We start from the raw sequence: 19,549 nt of genomic DNA, 5'->3' as shown, positions 1-19,549 counted from the left end.
GCCAGTCAGTGCTTCCTTGGTCCAGGCTGATCACTGGTTTCCAGTGATCCAACTCTCTGAGCCCAGGACACAAAGCTTATACCTTTAGCGAGGAGGTAGAGAAGGGGGAAATCTGCCTCTTCCAGCTTCACTAGAGGGAGTGGAGCCCATCTCCCACCAAGTCCTACCTGGGGAATTCCTCAAACACCAAAAGGGATCCTCTAAATGCTTGATATCTATTTTACTTAGCTGTCACTGTGACAATCAGCTCTAAGGAGAAAAGACTTATTTTAGCTCACAGTTTTGGAGGTTTCAGTCCATGTGGGCTCATTGGTTTTGGGCCTGTGGTAAGGCAGCATATTATGGTGGGGAGCACATGGTAGAGCAAACTGCTCACCACATAGCAAATAAGGAGCAAAGAGAAAGGAAGAGGCTAGTATCTCATAATCCCCTTCAAAGGCCTGCTCCCAATGACTTAGGAGCTCCCACTAGGTCCCACCTCTTAAAAGTGCCTTCACTTCCCAACAGTGATAGAGGCTGGCAACCAAGCCTTTAGCATATGGGCTTTTGGGGGTTGCTTCCAAAAGCAAGGCTGTAAGCAAGGCTCTAAGCAACTCAGTGAGACCTGTCTCTAAATAAAATACAAAATAGGGCTGGGGATGTGGCTCAGTGGTTGAGTGCCCCTGAGTTCAATCTCTAGTACCCAGACCCCCGCCCCCAATTTTTTTTCTCTGTAAAATTATACAAAATGTCAAATAATAATATATAGAGTGAAGTAATGACTTGGTTTGAAATGTATTATTGCACAATTATATATATTATAATTATATATTATACACAAATGTATGATCATCTGTAATATACATATTACATATAGCACAGTAGAGCATATAGTTTCATTTCTCCTTTTGGAGTGTCTTTTGTCACCATGTTCCATGTTTCTCTCAGCATAGTGGGGACATTGAAAGTTGGCTGGATATCATGTGGATGTCATTCATTTTCAGTTCCCTATTTTATTTTTGTAAGACCATTTCAATGGCTAGCTCAAGACATTATATGCAGATAATTAAGTCACAATGAGTAGTTGGTGTAAGAACAATAGGAAAGAAAAGAGGAAGGTTGAAAAATTTTGTAAAAGAGCAGAAATATTTAGAAGAATGTGTAGGAAAACAGAGTGAATGAAACAGTAGCCTCCACAAAGTATCTGATAAATAAAAGCCAGGTGTTGAGAAAGAAAATCTTGCTTTCCAGCTCAGCTGTGCTCCACAGGAGACCCCTTTTTCATTTGGACATAACCTCTTTGCAAAGGTAAAATGGCTGCTAAGGATTTAGAAATAAACATTACCTGTTACTTCATTGTGAGAAGGGCACCTTTCTCTCCTGTTAGGGGAGCTGGTCTCTACTTATAAATATGCATAAGGAGCAGGTTTGAAGTCCACTTTATAATAGATCTGCTCTATAGTGAAGTATGTCATATTGAGTTCTATCCAACATCACATTCTACAGACCTTGAGAAGCCAACACAATGGAGAATCTGGCCTCCCTAGGTGTGGACGCATCTGCTTATGCATTTGATTTCCTTCACATATATGTTGTGGGAGGTGCTGTTATGTAATGCTCACCACTATGGGTTGTGAAGTCTGAGCAACCCAGGTTTCAGAAAGCCACAGCCCTGCCCTGTCCTAGATATGCATCCAGGAGAGAATTACCTACGCTCTTATTACCCCTGGGTGCTTATCCACTGTGCATGGAGAGACCATGATACTTACCTCGTAAAGCTGTTAGAAAGATTATCTGAGCAAAAACCTTTTAAGATGCTGCCTGGCATGCAGCAATTATTATATCAGAATATAATTGTTAACTCTTACATGCTTTATAGCTTTAGAAAAATTTTCATAAGTATTTTCTCATTTGATAGATATTTTTAGTATTACTATTATTTAGTGTTTACCAGTATGCCATCACAGGATATTCAGTATTAATAGTATTATCCATTTTATAAAAAAATTCTTTAGGCTCAGTTGTTAAAGTCCCTCAGTAATGGATGGGACTGAACTGGCATTTGCTTGGGTCACATGTGTCAATCAATTTTTAATTTTTGTCTCTTGACACTTCTGAAAATCTCTTTCATCTAACTCATTTAAATACAAATGGACTAAGATCCGTCATATTTATCTGGTATGGTAGATTAGTTTCACTGCTTTATGATATCTCAATTATGATTTCACATTTCATGTGAGTTTACACTGAAACTTTTGAATTAAAGCAGAGGTTTAGATCTTGTGATGTAATAATGGAGAATCTGAAGATATGGTCACTTTATGTTTCAAACAATGCTGTATTTATGTAAAATCAAAATGCAATACATTGTGCAAATGGGAAATATAAAACTTGGAAGAATTTTGACTGAAGTACATGCTCATGAGACTGTCAATACAGCCAGGACAAGGAACACTTCATCACCTCCAAAAGTTTCTCCTTGTCCCTTTCCCTCCTCTCATCCCACTCCAATATGCAGGCAATGACTTATTAACTTCATATCACCATAGGTACATTTGTGTTTTGGGAGTTTTATACATTAATGAATCATATATGACACACGCTTTTATGCCTGTTTTTTTCTGCTCAGCATAATTATTTTCAGAACCATCCCTATTGCCACGTGTACATTCCTTTTTATTGTTTACTGACTTATTGATGGACACTGGATTCTTTCTAGTTTCAGCTATTTTGCAAATAAAGCTACTATGAATGTTTGTCTACAAATCATCTGGGTTAGGTGGGTGTATCAACACAAGAAACTATTGAGCTGATTTTCAAAGTCACCATTTTACATTTCTCCACATTTCTGATCACTTTGTAGGTCAGATATTTAATTTTAGCCATTTCAGTGATGGTAGTGACATCTCATTGTGATTTTTATTTGCATTTCTTGATGACTAGTCAGAGTCTTTTCATGTACCTAAATGCTACCTGTATATCTTCTTTGGTGAGGTGTGTGTTGAAATCATTTTAAAAATTGGATAATTATAAATACTCTTTATATATTTTAGATTATTTTTCTTATTCTTATTTTAATTGCTACATAATAATTGTACATATTCACAGGGTACAGCATGATATTTCAATACATAGAACACTTTAAGGATCCAGTCAGAATAATTAGCATTTCCATCTTCTCAAGTATTATCATTTCAATGTTTTGGGAAAATTCAAACATTTATTTAGTTATTTTTGGAGGACCTGTTTCTCTATTTCAAAAAGACACTCATCAATATTCAGTGTTAAAACAGTTGCACTATTGGTTTCCCTTTCTCTCAATTGTCCCCAAAGAGTCCCCAACAACAAAGAATACATTTTAAGCTAATAAGCTGAAGGTTGTACACCTAACAGACACTGCACAAACCTCACCTAAAAGTGGGGATTGGATGGGGAAAGAAATATTGATAGATCAGCACACTGCCAGCCCAGACTATAGAGAATTCTCACAGCCAGGTGGGGTGGCCAGGTACCCCAGCCTCAAAGAAGAAACGTTTCAAAATAGTCTATAATGTAAACAAAATTTGTACATGAGCTTTTCCAGATTTCTCCATCACTGACTGATGCACAATGAGGTGATACTCTTAAAGACAGCTGCTTCAGACCCAGCAATGGTGAGGAGATGAGTTTTATACAGCTCCAGCCAAAACATAATTTTCTTTCTTTCAAGAAGGCAGGAGAGCAATTAAGTCATCACCTCAAGATTAAGGGGTCCACTACCATTCTGTGAACAGCTGGGAAGCAGGTAAGAGACAGGACAAAAATTTGGACTTAAGGCTGAGGATATGGTCTAGAGCCCTGGGTTCAATTCCCAGCCCCATGATGAACAAAGAAACAAACAAAAATCTCAGAGGTCTCAGCATCTTAATTTGGGTATAACTGATGAAAAAAGTAAAAAATAAAATAAAGGTGTCCAAAGATACCTTAGAACTAGAAGAAAAAATAAACCAACCCTGAAATGCACAGATTTTGTTTTTGGCTTTCTCTTCTTGGAATCACCTTTCTGGTTTGGCAGGTATTTTGTACAGAGCAATGAGGATTCCCACCGTGGAGCCTTTCCCTGGGCTCTGGCTGTCAGCAAAGCAGGCCCACACCTCTTTTTCTTCCTCTACTGGAGAAGGCAATATGGATTAGGCTGAAAAGTTACCTTCCAAAAGTGAAAAAGGAATGAGATTCAGAGGTGTGGAATCATTCAGAATGTTTTACTAATGGTTGCTATAGCAACAGAAAGTAATTACAAAATGTGTACATCACAACCTGCTTTTAAAGACACTTCACATTTTGCTCACATTCCCTTAAATGTTGTTCCCAAAGCTGCCCAGGCTCTAGAGGCAGAGACAATTTGGTGGAAAAGACAAGAGAGAAGCAATAGGTCACCTTGAGGCCAGGGCTGGCTGGCCTCAGGTGGAGTCAGGATCAGAGGAAGGAACAACAGTAGGGCAGGACTGGGGAGCTCTGGTCCTTGGGTTACAGAGATGCTCCCCTCTGGTGCATTTCAGCTTATCTTTCAAATCATCAATTGTCTTTTCCAGTTTGGCTGCTGATCTCTCAGCAAACCCAGCATGGGTCTTGGCCTCCTTGAGTTTATCAGTAAGAATCTCTGTTTCATCCTCATATTTGTCTTCTTTTTGAGAATACTTTTCTTCTGTAGCGCTCAGACACTTCGGGTTCTGGTCCATCAGTTGATGCTCAGCCACTTCTGGCAACAGGACTGCCAGCTTAGCTTGTTCCTCTGAGCCATCCAAGTCTTCTTCAGTAATCACTAACTTACCAGCCTCCTCTTCACACTTCTGGTCTGTTTCTTCTGGGAAGTGCGTAGCTTCTTTGAATTAGATTTCCTGGAGTTCCATCTTTCCTTCATCTTCCAGGACCTGGTTCGCAGTGATCTTCACACCTCTCTTACTGTCATCCCACCGCCACCAGCTTTTGCAGGGCAGCAGCTAGAAGCTCCTGAGCATGGTCCAGCTCCTCTTCAATCAGTTGGATCCTACAATTCAAGGAGGCCACCACAGTCTCAGCCTGTTCCCAGGCCCGCCTTGTGCCCTCTGTTTCCTGCTGGAAGTGTTCTGCTCTCCCCTCTGCCGTCACTGGCCTGTGGCTGCAGAACCTGGACCTTGCACTTCTCTGCCTTGGTGGTGGTGATCCCAGCCATGACACCCACCCAGCGGGTTCTGGGACTCTGGTTTCTGCCTCTCTAGTTATTTCTTAAATGTGTGATTAATGCAGTATACTATAGTTACCCCTTCTCTTCCTAGAATCTAGTCATCTCTCTTCAACTTTCTACTTCTGTGTGATTATCATTTTTTGCTTCCATAAATGAGTGAGAACATGGTACTTATCTTTCCATATCTGCCTTATTTCACTTAAAATAGTGTCCTCCACTTTTATCCATGTGGCTACAAGTGATATGATTTCATTCTTTTTAATGGACAAACCATATTCCTTTATTGTATACATACCACATTTTAAAAAATCCATTCATCTATTGATGAATACCTAGATTGATTCCATTTCTCAGTTATTTTGAATAGTGATGCAATAAACATGGACATACAGCTATCTTTTTGACACATACTGAGTTCATTTCCTTTGGACATATATCTCATAGTGGGATGTTAGATTATATGGTAGTTTTATAGGTTCCTCAACAAACTAAAAAATAGTTTGTTAAACCTGTAAATTGGTTTCCATAGTGGCTGTACTTACATTCCCACAAAGTGTGTGTAAGTTCCCCTTTCTCCCTGTTCCTGCCAGTATTGTTGTTTTTATGCCTTTTGATAATAGCCATTCTACCTGTGATGAGATGTTATCTCATTGTGGTTTTGATTTGCATTTCCCTGATGTTTGTGATTTTGAACATTCTTTTTGGTTATTTATGTGCTTTCAGATACAAACATGTTTTCAGATACAAACATATTTTGCAAATATATTTTTCCAGTCTGTGGCTTGTCCTTTCATTGTGTGACAACAATGCATAGGGATTTTCATTCAAACTTTTTTACCCTTGGCACCTCTTTCTTTGTTATGAATCTCATTGCCAACTGCTTGCCTGGAATATTACATATTGCTAAACATTTATTTATTTATTTTTGTGCCAGAGATTGAACTCAGGGACACTTGACCACTGAACCACATCCCAAGACCATTTTTGGATTTTATTTAGAGACAGAGTCTCACTGAGTTGCTTAGGATCTTGCTAACTTGCTGAGGCTGGCTTTGAACTAGCCATCTTCCTGCCTCAGCCTCCTGAGCTGCTGGAATAATAAGTGTGTGCTACTGTGCCCAGCACATTGCAGAGTTTTGTACCCTACTTCTGCTTCCTAAATGGGATCTTCTTTCCGTCCTTGTTCTGTGGTCTCCTGCTTCTTTGTAACCGCATCTCTTGATACTCCCTGTCCATCTGTAAGAACCCAGGTGATTTGTGGCTGAGTGCCAAGATTAGTGATGCATTTTTGGAGTTTTGCATACACTTCAGTATAATAACTGTATTCCTAGGAACCCTAAGCACACTCTATCAAAATATCATCTAGGGACAAAATGAGATACTGCTTGGTTTGTGATATTGATGAAGAATCCAGTCATTTTCACTTATTTATCAAACAACCACACACAAGAGTAAGGATTTCTCTATAATTTTAAGAATTTTATTTAAAAATTTTTATTTTTTGATAGACGCATCACGTTTGTACATATTTACAAGGTACAGTATGATTTTTTGAATCATGTATATGTGGTATATGTTGGGCAATGATCAACTCAGGATAATTAGCATATCCATTACTTAAACTTTAATCATTGTGATGAGTGCATTCCAAATCCTTGTTCTAATTCTTATTTGATATGTAAAAATACATTGCATTGTTTTTATTATATTTACCCTGCTGCATTTTAGAGCACATGACCTTATTCTTCCTATCTGTAGCATTGTATCTGTTGACCAAACTCTAGGATTTTAATGTTCAAGAAAGAATCTAATCAGCTGACAACAGATTTCAGAAGGCCAACAATGCCTGCTGATTCCATGACATAAATGGAGGCCAGGTTAGTGTGGCCATAAAAGGTCTGAATGATACGGTTAGATACAAAGCCCTACTGTATTTAGTTCAGAAAACTTTCAGAAGGGGTTGACATCATCATTCAATAGTTCATGCTATTTCCCTCTAATGTAGGGTTCTTCATTCCTCCATTTAGAGTACATATGAATTTACTTCTATGACTTACGCACCTTTCAAGCACTCTCTTTTCCTTCTGAGTTCACACAATTCTTAAAGGGAAATTGTTTACAGTGGTTAACCAGTACAGCTGGTTGTTCTGTGAAATGTATTAGAAGTCACTTCACAGGCCTGCCCTCCCGCCCCTGCCCTTAGGAATGGTTCATTCCAAATGCAGCAGTTGCCTCTTCAGGATAGATTCTTGGCCATCCCTATACTCCTCCTTTTTCCCCCCAGCAATACAAAAATTCCTACAGAATAACTGAGAAGGATCAACTTCTTCTTTGTTGCCCCTGAAGCCTGTCCTGGTCATCACTACTCCTGGAAGGCACTTAGCCAGCCGGGCAGGGACAAGTTCCTCGTTGTTTCTGAGATGGTTTCTCTTTGTGACAGTCATCTGTGCTTTCCTTGAGTTATGGGCCGACGTGCTGGTACTTGCCTTTATTTTTCTACTGAGTTCAGTAGTCAATTGTTCTTGCCATCTGGATACTGCTCACTAAGAAATCATGGGACAAACAAAATTTCTATTTTTAATTTCTTAGATTTTTAAAAAAGGGCTGGGGGGTGTATATAGCTCAGTGATAGAGTGTGTGTTTAGCATATGTGTTAGACTCTGGGATCAATCTCTAGCACTGGAAAATGAGAGAGAGAGAGAGAGAGAGAGAGAGAGAGAGAGAGAGAGAGAAGAAGAAAGAAAGAAAACGGGGGGGGGGGCACATAGGGCACTTTTAAAAATCAGGTCTACGTTTATTTTTTAAAGCAGAAATTGTTCCTGTTACTTTCAACCCTCCTTCCTAGGTATCTATTACATGGTAGAATCAAGGGGAATTCTATCTTATCTCATTCTATAGAAATTAGCTGGTTTTTATCACAACTTAGGCTCTGCTTTTTGTGGTGAATGTTAGTTTCTAAAACAGATTTTTCTAAGAAATGAGTAACTGAATAGAGAAACCTAAATAAAAAGCTAGTGTTTGGCTTCCTGAAGGGAGAAAGATTTAACATGAGAGGGTGTGAATCATAGGGAAGGCTGATAATAAAACTAGGAGTGTGCAGGCAAAGAGTCCTGGAAGATTTTGAAGGTAAATTCCAATTAGAGGATAAAAGAAAAAGAAACCTATTGCTAAAACAAGGTTGTGTGATGATATTTGCAGCTGGGCACATGATTAGAATGTAGAGGTGATAATAAAACACAAGTGGGGAAGGGAGACTTTAAAGAACCAAATGAATAAAGAGGTAAGGTAAAATATTTTAAATCATCTTTAATGAGCCTGAGATGGAACAAGCCAAGAAGCCAAACTGAAATGCACTGAGAAAAAAATTAAAAAGAGCTTGAATACACTTCCTCCCTCTAATGAAGTGGGGGATGGAAAGAGATGAGAGGATCCTACTCAACAAAGGGCTGCAGTCAGGGGAAGTCAAGGCATAGCATCCTGTAGCTGGCAGATGGAAGGGAATGGAGTTCTTCCCCTCCTGCCTCACTCCCCCCCCCCATTTTGTTGTAGCTGATTATGCACATATAAGTGCCTCAGGTCATTTTCAGTACCAGTCACCTGACATTCTGACTCATGTCACTGTGCACTGTGCTATAGCTGGCAGAGCGGAGTGTAGATTAACATCACGACCTGCTGCTGATCGATCACCCACTCATTTAGTACTTAATCACACTTGGCAGCATATGCTACTTCATTTTCAAGGTTAACATTTTTTTTTTTTTCACCAGCAAGGTTGTAAGCACTGTGAGGATCAGGACTACAGTCCATTCCTCTTTGATTTTCTCACAGCGCCCAACCTATTGCCAAAAAAAAAAAAAAAAAAAATAGAACACAGAAATAAATATAAGAAGGGTGGAGAACCCTGTCGCATAGCTGTGAAGGGCTTGGAAAAGTCTTTTAAAAATGCCATTTGGGGGCCATCTCCAGGACTTCTTCAGTCCTCAGGCTAATCCTAATTGTCTTATGTGTCCAGGGGCTGAACTGGGGAGAAGCTAAGGCACTTATGAGCACCCATGATTGCATATGGTAGTTGTACCTAACCAGCATTTGAGTTGTCACTGTTTTTCTAAGTGATAGACTGAGAGGCTGTTTGGTCACTTCCCCATAGTTGTGTGCAGTCAATTGTGCTTCAGTGTTGATGGACTCAATGTTGCAGAGGAAATGGCAGGGGAAGGGCATGAGTCACAGCTTGTTGGGGGTTCCCTGGCACTGGTTATGCAATTCACACCTCTATGCCTGGACCCTTCATAGATGAGTTTTTATCATATTCAGTGTTTTGGATTCGAAAGAGACTTTTCCCTTAGCAATTTAGATTGTGCTGCAAGGAACCCAGGTTTTATCTTATTAGAGGGTATAGAAACATGTGGCTGATTACATATGTGACATTCAGATACACGTTCTTTTGTAGCTAGCAGCTCTTCTCCATTATGACTGGGGTTCATTCTCTCTCATAGATCCGGCATTTCAAGTCAGGTTTGGTCCTTGATCTTTGCCCTGAATATTTTATTCTTTGATTTTTGTTTTCCTAATTCTTGAGCCTCACTCAGACTTTACTGTTTTTGTTTTATTTTCCATTTATTTTAAACATTTTAATATGAATGCCTCTCATGCCTTTTTTAAGCTCAGTGCCTCTTCAAAGATGGCCTTGGACATGCTACTGTTGTTCCATGAGCCAGAGTTGATTTTTTTTGTCTTCCTTCTCTTGAGTCGTACTCTTTCAGTTTTCTAAATTCTGGAGACTTTCAGTCATAGCACAACCTTGAGTGATCACTGGGCCATCAGAAAGGAAGGTTGGTAGGAAGGAAGTTTGTGTTAATTTGGGCCAAACTCAGGTAAGTGGAAAGGAAGAGGATACAAAGGCACCTTTTTAAGGGTTGTTGTGAACTCAAGAAACTGTGTGGTGAGAAGACTGGAAAACTGACCTGCTTCTGGGCCATGGAGAAGCTGGATGCCTGGCCTAGGGTGGCCATGCCCCTGTTGTTATTTCTAATGAGGTGACAGGTGTGAGCTGGGTGAGGTTGTGCTTTGTATAGGGAGAGCATGAAAATGAACTGGTATGGAATTGTTTCTTTACATCTAACACCACACAGATAAAATGTGACAAAATAGTCAATGTACAGGAGATTTTTTTTTCTGACTCAAATTGTGATCTGATTTGAAAAATTGGACATGACAAGTTTTGCTGTATTTTCATTCAAAGTGTGAAACAACGTGCATTTGTAGACTCCAACTTTACATTTCCTCTAAGATACTAAAAAGAATATTGCCCTGTCATTAACATTTCAATTATATATACATGTGTGTGTCATAAGACCCTCCATAGTTCCTACTGTCTGACCGTAGGTGTTTGTGGGTTTCTCTCCACTTGAGTGTGAACTAGTCTCACAACTTTTACCAAACAGAATATGTCAGTCCAAAAGACTGTGTTTTCCATTTGGGGTGTCCCAGCTCACATTCTCACATTCTCTCTTGAATCCTCACTGTGCAGAAAACAACTTACTACATTCAAAGCAAACATATGGAAAGGACCATATGAACAAAATTGATATCTCCAAACAAAAGTGAGTGAGGACTTCAAGCCTACCAGTAACCACGAGTGAGCCAGGAAGCAGGTGTTGCTGCTTGAACCTTGAAATGATGATGGTCTCTGCCAAAACCTGGGCAGCCTTGGGAAGCATCTGGAGCCAAAGGCCCAACTAAGCTATGACCCCACAGAAGCTATGCAATAATCAATGCTTACTGTTCTAAGCAGCTAAGTTTTGGGGTAATTTATTTTACATTAATAGATAACTAACACATCTATTAATAATGCTTGTGGTATAAGATTATGGCATGTTTATGTGATAGAATATGGGCCAGTCAGAATAATGAAACAGAACATTTAATAACATGGAAAAAATTCACAATATACTGTTATTTGATAATAGCAGATTATTATTAAATAATTATGTTATATGGTCTAATACATATGTATGTGTACACATTTTAGTATTATATTCACCAATATCTATTAAATATGGAATACAGCATTTATAGCTTGGTTATTTATTATTTTACAACTTTTCTACAATGAATATATATGACCTTTAAAACCAGAGAAAGTGGGCTGATACTATAGCTCAGTGGTGGTGGGCTGCCTGCTGAGCATGCAAAAGGTTCTGGGTTCAATCTACAGCACTGCAAAACACACACACACACACACACACACACACACACACACACACACACACACAAGACTCCAAAAAAGATTATAAGAGGAATAAAACAACTCATTCAATCTGTACACACAGGACAGACCTTAAGCTTGCTCCTGGTACAGTTGTAGTTGGAGATGCCTAAACATTTAGGGGTAGGTTTTTTTTTAAATACCTTTATCTATTTTTTTAATGTGGTGCTGAAGATTAAATCCAGTGCCTCTCATGTGCTAGGCAAGTGCTTTACCACTGAGCTACAACCCCAGCCCTTAGGGGTGGGTTTTTAACCAGCTAAAGGCAAGCTGATGGCTAGCACCATATTAAATTCAAAATTCAACACTGCAGATATCAACTTATTTACAATAAATATTTATTATTTATTGGAATCAAGGACTGCTTTCTTCTATAGGTAGCACTCAGAATGTCAGAATTATCAATGAAGATTTATTTGCATCGGTTACTGTCCCAAGGATCAGACACTAGACTGGCCTAGAGAACTGGTGTGACTCACAAGGATAGTACTCAGATCCTAGCTGCTCAACCAACAAGACCCAGAGAATGTCTGGAAAGATTCTAAAATTGCTTTTCAAACTTGACAGAATCTAAACATTTTCCATCCAATTCCCATACTAGTTTTCTCAAAGTAGTACATCACTGGAACCCACTGTTCTAGATGGAGCTGAAATCTGTGTGACAGTTGAATAGCTATCACAGCAAAGAAAAATTAGAAAAATGCTTCTAATTATTATTAGACATCACTATAGGAGTTCTTCAAATTTGGGGAAGAGGGCTTCTGGAAACAGACATTATGGTAATTTGGCTCAAAGAGAAAAGAAAAATCATTGAAAAATTTAGAATTTTTTTCAATTTTGCATTTGTTAAAATTAAATGTAGGTGTACTTTAGAAGTGAAGTGACCTTATCCTTATCCTTAACTCAACCAAAACCATGTTCTTCATGTTTTAGTGTTTCTAAAAACACTAAAGCAGAGTCCCCTACAAACAGTAACTGCCTGGCAGGATAACAGAGTACTCAGATAGCCTGAATTTGTTCCTCAATTTACCAATCAGTAAGTCTGTGACCTTCAAGTCCTCAGTTTCCCTTGTTTGTATGAAAAGCACTGCTTTATATAATGTTGGAAGGATTGATTCAGTTCATGCTCTTAGAACCATGTTGGCTAAGAAGTGAGAGAAACGGAGACCTATGAAACCCTCAGGGAAAAAGCGACCTCAGGAATCTGTCCTGTCACAATCTCCCTTATCTGTCAAAATCCCCTTGCCCACAGAAAGTAAGCCCACCAAAAGTAACTGATCAACTCCTCCCAGGACCTGGCCCTGCTAAACCCCATAAATCTCAGACCCTTGTTGTTGCTTGTTACCATTTTCCCCTCTTGAAAATGTGCCCCTCTGCTGCTGAACAAAGCATCACTGATCCATTGGGGTCTCTGTTTCTTTTTCTTTTGGTATTTTCTTTCATTTGCTTTCAAGAAGTGTGTCTTCAATAAATACTATTTTGGAAACTTTGCAATTCTTCCCAAGAAGGACCTAGTTTTAATGAGCAGTTTTATCAAGGAGAGGTGTTTTGTAGAAATAGAGGATTTAATAAATTCCTAGATTGCAGAATAGTATATGATACATTGACAGAGTTGAAAGCCAAGTGCAATGCAGCCTTACTGGGTATAAAGCCCAAAGTCTTTTGGAAATGGGAAGGAGGGCCCTTAAAGCTCATTATCATGGATCTGGGTGATTTTTATAATTCCCAGGAAGATTCGGAGGATGGGATGGCTATTAATGTACCTGACCTCAGGCGACCCTGGCCCAGGAAGTTCACAGCAGCCTTACAGTTGGATCAGGTCAGAAGGTCACTTTTTTTCTTTAGAGAACAGGGAAGGCGCTAATGTGGGAACTGGTTAGGAGAGCATCTGGTCATTGCTATTCTTAATTCTTCTGGAAGGGAAGAGCAGAACAATTGAATTACTTTAATGACGGTTGCAAGTTTCAGAAGTAAAACCAACTTCTGCATCTGGGAACCCACGCAGAATACCCAGGAGGTGGAGAAAGAAGTCTGGAAGACAGATGGAAGAGGACTAACTTCTTGGCTTTATGTCCAGTCTCTTTGGTCCTCTTTCAAATCTTCTTTTCAGTTTCCTTCTGGGTCTTCATGTAAATTTGGGGTGGGAATATAGCTTTACCAGTGGGCCAAAGGATAACAATTGCACCAAATATATACTCTATACCACATGTCTCCTATTTATCATCTCAGTTAATCTTCACAATAACCGTGTGAGGAAGATACTTGAACCCACATTTAAGAGATAACAAACCTGAGGCTCAGAGAGGGTAAGCTATTAGTTAAGAGTCACATAGTTCAGACACTCATGGTTGAAGTTTAAATACAAGTATGCTAGGGTTCAATGTTTAGCCACGTTCCTCTACTTATTCCAGGGCCTCAGAGGACCAAACGGAAAAAGTTTATGTAAGAGGAACTTGTTTGTACAGGATGTGACTAAGATTTTGTTTTATTGCTCTTATTTCTAAAGCTGGGTCAGTTCACAGAGTATTCCAATCACAGATAACTGGGTGCTATCTTTCTTAATGGAGAACCAATAGAGTAGCTTTAAAACGACCTGAAATGAAAGGGACTTTAGGGATGGAACCAGTAAGCACAATAAATAAGCCATTAGAAGGGAGAAGCGAGAATATCCAAAATATAACTTTTGAGAGCTAGGAAGGTCAATGAAGGCATTATACCTAGTTCTATTGGGATGTAATCAATTTTTTTTTATGAAGGCAGATCAACTACCTTTTTAAAAACTGTTATTGAACTTTTTATACCTTTATTTTATTCATTTATTTTGGTGGTGCTGAGGATTGAACCCAGTGCCTCATACATACTAGGCAAGTGCTCTACCACTGAGGTACAACCACAGCCCTATCAATCTGTTCTTAACTACAACACAGTTGTATTGAACTTACAACTAAAGTTTTAAAGTTTTCTTTTGTACTTTTTTTGTTAATTTGTTTGGTTTTGTTTTGATGCTAGGGATGGAACCCAGGGTATTGGGCGTGCTAAGCACGTGCTCTTTCACTGAGCCACATCCCCAATTCTGTATATGTACCATTCTGAACAAGTTAAATTGGCTCAACTACAGCCAGGTGCTCCAATCTACAGATGGGCCAATTTCTGTGTGGGAACGAAACAGTTATGTAGAAATTGCTGTAATTTAGCTCATTCACTACACAGACAGAGGCTGCCTATATTAAGTTAGGGGTTCAATTTTCTTCTCTATTTTATTTTTATATCTACTTTATCTCTTCCAACAATGTGTAGCCAAAAGATTAGAAAGGGCAAATAAAAGGAAGGAAGGTAGAAAGGAAGAAAAGAAGAAGGGAGGAAAATAAAACAGAAAAGGAAAATATTTTCCCTCCTCTATGTAGTGTGTTTTATCAACACAGCCTCAGTTTGAGATCTCTTGGAAAATGCATTTCAAGCCAGGCAGAATGATGTCCTTCCTTCCATAACATAATTTTCCTGCTGCCAGGGGAAAACTCTATATTGTACCCCAAACAACAACCAACAGAGAACAGATAATAAGCACTCCCTAAAGGCACTTGCTTCAGCTTCCTTAAGAAAGCGCTGTTGAAACGATTTTGAAGTCACTATTAACTCTGTATTTTAAAAGAGACAAAATGGATTCCTGTACTGACTTACTGGAATGGCTGGACCACTTTCTGCAGGAAGGGTCTCCTTTTCTATATGGCATCAATGCTCTGAAAGCATGGGAACTGGCTGAGCGGGGACAGATCACATATGGGCTAAGATTAACCTTCGTGGAAAAAGAAGTCTGCAGAGAGATTCAAATTTCTTTCTTGGTTCTCCTCCCAAGATGTTCTTGTCAAGTGGAAAAATCCTGTGATCTCCTCAGCAACATGTGTGAAAACCACGTGTTTTGCTACAAAACAGCTATACTCAATTCTTATCCGGAAGCTTATAAGAAACTCATGCAATTTTCTTAGAAGTATGTTGATTGAATACAAGGGTAGCCTTTCCCGATACTCAGAACATGTGGATCAGCAGTGACCAAATCCCTCAAGTGGCTTCTAGACAAAAACTCAAGTTTCCCTTTTTCCTACTTCTTTTTAAAAACTACATAGACCAACATCCCATGGTTTTTGCATGCCATGTCCCTGAGTGGTTTTGCCTTCTCATGCCCCTCTTAATGAAAACCTTCTTGGAGAACTCATTCTGACTCATTTTGAACTGTGGCAGACATTGCCAAAACTTCTTGTCAACTCTGCCAGGGGCTTCTGGAAAAACACACACACACACACACCAAAAAAAAAAAAAAAAAAAAAAAACCAGAAGTGGTTGGCACTATTTTTATTAAAGGCAAATAGAAAATAATAATTTCTTCAGGATACACATCTTCTAAGAAAAGAAAAAAGAAAATTATACTTTTGATAGAAAAAGGAAATGTCAGTTGAGATCCTTCTTCATTTTTACATTAGTTCCTTTCCTCCAACCACAGGGTTGTAGAGACACTTATACTTGAAAGGGGTCTCTCAAGGATGGCCAGTTTTCTCCCCATAGCTTTAATTCCAGTAGATAAGAATCTATCTAATTTCTAAACCTGCCAAGAATGGAGATTGCCCATGCTCCCTGGGAGCCTCATTCCTGGGTTTAACAGCATTCACTGTCAGGAAATGTTTCCTGGTGCCTAACATAAGCCCCCAGTGGTGTTGGCAATTTGCATCTGTTTTCTCTTGACACGTCCTTAGGGAGGCAGAGTCCATCTCTTCAAAGTCGCCCGTGTGTCAAGGTCCTCACAAACTTGAAGACTCAGAGTCAATCACTTCTCATGCTTCCCATTTCCAGAGCAAAACCAGAAATTTTCTTTCTTTAACTTCTTTTTTGCATCCTAGGTCTAACATGATTTGGGCTTGTCTCTGAGCACTTCCACATTCTGGAGTTCTGCCCCTTTACTTCTGAAGAGAGCAGGTCTTAATGGGAAAGTCTCCTTGGGGTCCCCTAGGCTGCAATTTTCAGATTTATAGTTCAGGTCCAGAAATAGCTCAGTTAACTCAGGGTCACAGAAAAATGTTTGGACTTACTCCTAAAAATAGTACTGAGAAATATTTTTCAGTGTTGTGCACCTCTGGGAAATTAGCTAAAAATTCCCCTGCAGAATGTATTAAAAACAACTAGAGGCCTGAATCATCTATTTTCTGGTCTATATTGTGATTAGATTTTTAAAGATGAAAAATAGTTATGTTACAATTAGTATCAAATTAAAAAATCATCAGTAGCTTCATATCTTGTTCTGCTAATGTTAATATGAGAGACATAATTTATTACCCTGAAATATTAAAATTCCACATGAAAGGGTCCCCCATGTGAATTGATGAGTTGGTTCAAACTGAAGGAAAGAAACCACATAGTTGCTAAAGCGTCTTGTAAAGTGCAGTGGGGCCTTCCATGGTCTATTCCAATGAGCTTTTCGTTGATGACCAGTGAAAGCCCAGTGGTCACCCACCATGCACATAGCTAGATTCTGGAGATGTGCTGGGACCTTTACCCAATTTTTGAAATATGTCTGGGTATTGCTACCTCAACATTTTATATTCTATGACATTTTGCTCTGCATATACAGAACAACTGTTTGGCATTTACTTTTCATATGTGAAGTATAAATTACTGCCATGCTGAGGAGACCCTCTAGGTACAATATCAGTTTTGGCTCTTGGTTGGACACCCCCACTTTAGAAATAAACCAGTGAGACCATTCCAGATTTTTCAAGCATTTTAAATAAAGGAAATTCCAGCTGGCCATGTGAAATCCTTTGGCGAAGAAAAGGAAATGGTTCAAGCTGGTGACTTATTCTTATACACAGCTTGTAAATTCAGAAGAGAAAAAAATGAGAAGGATCATGGTTGCAAAGAAAAGTGGTAATTAAGCAATGAGTCACAGTGTACTCAAAATATTCTTTTTTTGTGGGGAAATTAATTTATATGACAGTACCAGAGGTTGTTAGGTCCCTGTTGCTGTTTTAAAAGTAAATATTAGTAGCATTTTTTAGAAAATTTACTTCCATGGAATAGAAACCTTAAGATGTTCTTTAATTAATTTTTATAAATGAGATCTTATGGGGCAGGGGGTTTATTGGAAAGCTTATTGCTACTTATGAATTCATAAAAATGAAAGGGATTTAAGAGAGTTCTCTAAGGTCACAGATGACTCAGTGATAGGATGATTAATTCACACCCACATGGGAGTCAGGGCACTAACCTCCTATACCTCTTCTAAAACATATGATCCGAGCCCTCTGTGGACCACAGGCTCATGAGACTTTTCTGATGTCTTTTGTTCTCCACTGCTATGTGGGATGTTTTTCATCCAAGGAGATAAAATCGTAGAGTATAAGGACTGAAAGAATCTGGAAGAAGAGTTGATTCCAGCCTTTTTCTTTCTGTAGAGAAGGCATATGGAGGCCTCTGCGAGGTTATCCAAAATCAGGCACACTTGCTTAAGAGCCACACAGTGACCACAACACAAGTCCACTGGCTCTTCCACTGCACCACCCAAAAGTAATAGAGAACACACTTTCGTTCACAGTGTTGTAAAAGTTAAACTTGAAGTGCACTGAGGCCAAGATGACTCTTCTGATGCTTGACACTTCTGGTTCCTATTTTGGGACTTACTTTAAAATATTTTAAAAATATAAAACCCAGTCTTTGCAGGTATTTGATAAATTCTCTACCACTGAACTAAATTCCTAGCCTGGGTCTTACTGTTAAAAGTATTCATGCTTTATGTAGGTACCATGTGTTTCTTCTGGTAAACCCAAAGTAATTTTTGTGGTATATTTGAGGAAGATTTCATCTACCAGCATAAAACTTATAATAAACTTCCAGTTCCACCCTTTCCCCCTGCCCCCAACAAAGGCATTCCATTCGGCACGTCGTGGGCAACTGACTGCAGAGCATGAGCACCATGTGAAAAAGTAATTACTGCCTTGCCTAAGGAATGAAACCGATTCTATCAGCATGTCTAGGCTTTTGCAGATAACAAGTGAGCAAAGCCACGGCTTAGTAAGAACATTGTCTTTTTTTAACCTTTTGAAAATTCATTCTTTTCTAATGATTAGGTATGGAAAAAAGTGAGTTAAGTACTGCTTGACAGTTTGCTCAATAGAAGCTCAGTAGTATCACATCTCTTAGTCTTCTTTGATATAGAACCAGCCATCTGTATCAATGACTTCTCTCTCTCTTTAATAAGTTGTAAATTGAGCAACATAATTCTTCCCATGTCCAAGTCTAGTCAGCCAAAAGACCATGTTCAGAAATTGGCTGGCTGTATGTTATAACTCATCTGTCGTCACTTTCTTCTGTTACTATCCTGTGGTTTGTTTTTGTAGACTTTAAGGACCTATTTGCTAGTGATTCACTTAATTTGGATATATGCTACATGGTATTCTGTGCTTGTGTTTGACCAAAATGTCACATTCCACCACTGTTATGGAGATGATCACCAAGCATGTAAAAGGCTCTACTTGGGGGCTGGCCAAGGCTCCTTATGTAAGACTTCTCTTTTCACAATTGACAAGGCTGATCAGATCTCTCAGTTTCTGTCTGTGGTACCATCATTTCATAGCAATGGCCTAATTTTGAATGGCAGGCTCAGTCTTCTTTTACTTGTGAACATATCTGAAATTAACACTCCCTAAGACACAAAGTCCAGTGAAACAATGGCCTTTCCTTTTGATTCTTCTTTTAGAGCCCTTTGAGTTGGGATTGACAACCTTTTAAAGAGAGGGAACTTTTTGATAGTGAAAATATTAGAAAAAGAATGGATTTCTGTATTAGTTGGAAGATTGGAACAGATGCTTTCTAAAATTCCTCTGAAGCTAAGATTTGTTGAACCTGTTCTCAAATGCTTCTCTCAATGAAAGGGAGCCACAGGAAGCTTAATAAATATAAACAGAAAAGATTTTGTTTTGTAATTATCATTATTAGCTTTACTGGAAAAGAAAACAAATATTCTTTATGGGTTTTTATTGAAAGACTCATAAAGGATAAATGTTTTATTTTGAAAAAGAAAAAGAAGAGTAGTCTAGTTTGTTTGGTATGTGGGGAAT

General features: G+C 38.8%; 1 long non-coding RNA gene and 1 pseudogene across 1 annotated transcript in view; both read right to left on the bottom strand.

The window, feature by feature from the left end:
* LOC139701394 (uncharacterized) overlaps nt 1–19,549 on the bottom strand; it is a 62,808-nt gene that overhangs the window by 27,776 nt on the left and 15,483 nt on the right. The window lies entirely within an intron of this gene.
* LOC114087022 (tropomyosin alpha-3 chain pseudogene) lies at nt 4,384–5,170 on the bottom strand (annotated as a pseudogene).

Source organism: Marmota flaviventris, chromosome 12 (genome assembly GCF_047511675.1).
Source record: "Marmota flaviventris isolate mMarFla1 chromosome 12, mMarFla1.hap1, whole genome shotgun sequence".
NCBI lineage: Eukaryota > Metazoa > Chordata > Mammalia > Rodentia > Sciuridae > Marmota > Marmota flaviventris.
This window is presented reverse-complemented; position numbering and strand designations above follow the sequence as displayed.